Below are 3,505 nucleotides of genomic sequence, written 5' to 3'. Positions count from 1 at the left end.
CAGAATGCACTGATCTGAACAAACAGGGATTTAGCAGCACAAGAGGTACACGTACTCAGCAGAATTCAGATGGCCTGTTCCCTACACAACAGAGAAAACAACTCTCCGGCCCATGAGACAGAAAAGGGAAGGGGCAGCAGGCTTAGTGTCGGCATTTATGACACCTCAGTGTAACTACATGTCTATATTTTCATTGTGCATCTTGGGCTACTCTACAGTGTAATGGAGACTGAAACAACATTGGTTAAACTGGTTACATTTATTGGGACAACTACTTTAAAGTCTCGCTAATAGTTTCAGGGCTCAGAGTTAAAGGGATAGTCCCGACACAGACATACCAACAGAAATTATGGAGTTCTACACGATTTTTGTAACTCCCTTTTACTGTGATAGAAGTTATGGAAAAGGTGTAGAACAGCCCCATTGGCTGTATTTGTAATCATGGCTGAGGGCACAAGGGTGGAGGGTGTCGTTCTATAGATTTGTCTGAATCCCAGTGGTCGGACCACCATCTATTAAAGTGAAACTGACAGGCTGTTCACCCACACTTAACCCTATATACTAGGTTATACACCCTGTTCCAAAGTGTCACAAAGATTAAATATTTAGTTTTTCAGTTTAACTCATGGATGTCATTGTGTCTCAGGACTCTTTTGATCACTGACAACAATCTCGGACACCTGTTATAATTAGATTGCCAGGTGAACCCAATTTAAGGAAAAACTACTGAAGGTGAGTGTTGCACATTATTAAGCAGAGCACCATTTTAAAACAATATGGGGAACAAAAAGGATCTATCCACTGCCGAAAAGAGTGAAATAGTTCAATGCCTTGGGCGAGGTATGAAAACATTAGATATTTCACGAAAACGTAAGCGTGATCATTGCACTATTAAGAGATTTGTGGCTGATTCAGAGCACAGACAGGTTTGTGCAGATAAAGGCACATTGAGGAAGATTTCTGCTAGATCCATGCATCAAATCAAAAGAGCAGCTGCTAAAATACCATTACATAGCAGCAAAATATTTGAAGCTACTGGTGCCTCTGGAGTCCCACGGACATCAAGGTGTAGAGTCCTCCAGAGTCTTTCAAGTGTGCATAAACCTTCTATTCAGCCACCAATAACCAATGCTCAGAAGCAGAAACAGCTGTATTGGGCAGAAAAATACATGAAGACTAATTTTCAAATAATCCTGTTCACTGATGAGTGCCGTGCAACCCTGGATGGTCCAGATGGATGGAGTAATGGATGGTTGGTGGACGGCCACCCTGTTCCAACAAGGCTACGATGTCAGCAATAAAATCATCTTCATTCATGACAATGCACCATCTCATGCAGCAAAGAATACCTCTGCATCAATGACTGCTATGGGGATAAAAGGAGAGAAAGTCATGGCGGGGCCTCCATCCTCCCCTGACCTTAATCCTATTGAGAACCTTTTGAGGGTGGGAGGCAGTTTACATCCAAACAGCAGCTCTGGGAGGCTATTCTGACATTTTGCAAACAAAGCAGAAACTGTCCAAAAACTCACAAGTTCAATGGATGCAAGACTTGTGAAGCTGCTATCAAAAGTTAAAATGTAACGTGACCTGTTAAAATGTTTAAAAAGTTAAAATGTTGTTAAAAGTTTGACTGAAATAGCTTTTAATTTCAGTAAATATGCTGCAAACACAACAAATGACAATTTTCAGTTCTTTACAACCTATAAAATGTTTTGAAACTTATTGTGCGTAATAATTTGTAACAGTGCATTGTAAGTTTTTTTATGTTTAAAAAAAATACTGTTATCATTAGGAGGTTTGTTCAATAAAATGTGAATTGTACTCTTAATAGTGGATAACTTGAGAATTATGCTGACTGTTATTTACATCAATTATTTACAGTAGTTAAATGAGAAAAATATAATTTGCATAATAATTTGGAACAGGGTGTAGTGACGGTGAACAGCATTAAAATGTGGGGTCACTTCCTTGAATAATGAAGGAGAGCCAGCATTATAAGTCTTTATTCTTTTAGCTGCATTGCGCAGCTCTGCACAATGGAGACAGGGAGCAGGCTTGCCACGCTCCCCAGCCTCCTCCATATTTTCTGCTCTGGCCCACCCCTGTTAGGGAGGGTTCACACTATCACACTACGTTTGTAGTGTACGAGTGCCGAATCCGGTTGGGAGGAGCGAAAAATGGCCGCTCCTGTATCCCAGCCGGATCCGGTACGAACCCCTCCATTTCAATGAGCCAACCAGAGTCAAACACTGACTCCGGTTGGATCATTTTTGCCCCGTATACAGTTCTCTAACCGGACCTAAAACTGTGGTATATCATGGTTTTAGGTAAGGTGTCCCGATACCATTTTTTTAAGACCGAGTACAAGTACTGATACTTTAATTCTAGTACTCGCCGATACCAATTACGAGTACTTTTATTTTAACGGGAATCTGACACCAGGGTGACCCGGTCTGTGGTGCTGCTAACCGTGCTGATATGTGGGTTCCTTGTTGTGTACAATGGAGGCGGCTGCTGTAGTATGAACCAAGATTTCTCTCTTCTCCATTGGGCAGAACAGGGAATTTGCATTGGCGGCGAGACCGATAAACACATGGTGAGCAGCAGTAGAAACCGGGTCACCTGCATCATCTACCTATAAATTCAAGTTAGTGCAGGTGACTCTGCTTAAAATTGCCTTTAATAGTAGGTAGTATCCCCTTGCAGACATTAGTAGCAGCCCCCCCCCCTTGTAGACAGCAGGCCCCCTCTGTAGACATTAGTAGCAGCCCCCTTGTAGACCTCAGCCCCCCTCGTAAACAGCAAGCACCCCTTTAGACAGCAGGGCCCCCCTTTAGACTTTAGTAGCAGGCCCCCCCCCTGTAGACCGCAGCCCCCCTTGTAAACAGCAGGGCCCCTTTAGACCGCAGCCCCCTTGCAGATGTTAGTAGCAGGCCCCCTTTAGACAGCAGGGCCGTTAGACCGCAGCCCCCACCCTTGTAGACAGCTCACCTGCGGCTGTCCTCTGACGGATGCTACCGCTCCGCTGCCCCGTCCTCCTGTCCGCATCATGGCGTTCTATGGAGGAGCATGTGACATACACATCACTCTGCTTCCTCCATAGTGTTACGTTGGGCGCAGTGGGGGAGGTGGAGTGGCGTGTGTGTCACATGCTCCTCCATAGAACGCCATGATGCGGACGGGAGAACGGGGCTGTGGAGCAGCAGCAGGTATCGGATTTGGTATCAGGGACATTGAACGAGTCCCAGATACCATGGAATTGGCTAGTATCGGCCCCGATACCGATACTAGACCCGGCCAAAGGCTGTCCGGGCATGCTGGGAGTTGTAGTTTTGCAACAGCTGGAAGCACCCTGGTTGGGAAACACTGCAGTACAGGCTAAAGGTGGTTACCTACCAACATGCTGAAGGTTGAAATTCCTTTTGTTAGATCATACAGGATGAAATATGCTGTTAAAACACAAAAAAGCGTTCATTTTCTATAGAGATTTGCTTTCTATGTT

General features: G+C 44.5%; 1 long non-coding RNA gene across 2 annotated transcripts in view; it reads left to right on the top strand.

Annotated features, from left to right (window-relative positions):
* The window catches only part of LOC130358671 (uncharacterized), a 51,646-nt gene that overhangs the window by 26,831 nt on the left and 21,310 nt on the right, over window positions 1-3,505 (top strand). The window lies entirely within an intron of this gene.

Source organism: Hyla sarda, chromosome 2, assembly GCF_029499605.1.
Source record: "Hyla sarda isolate aHylSar1 chromosome 2, aHylSar1.hap1, whole genome shotgun sequence".
NCBI lineage: Eukaryota > Metazoa > Chordata > Amphibia > Anura > Hylidae > Hyla > Hyla sarda.
This window is presented reverse-complemented; position numbering and strand designations above follow the sequence as displayed.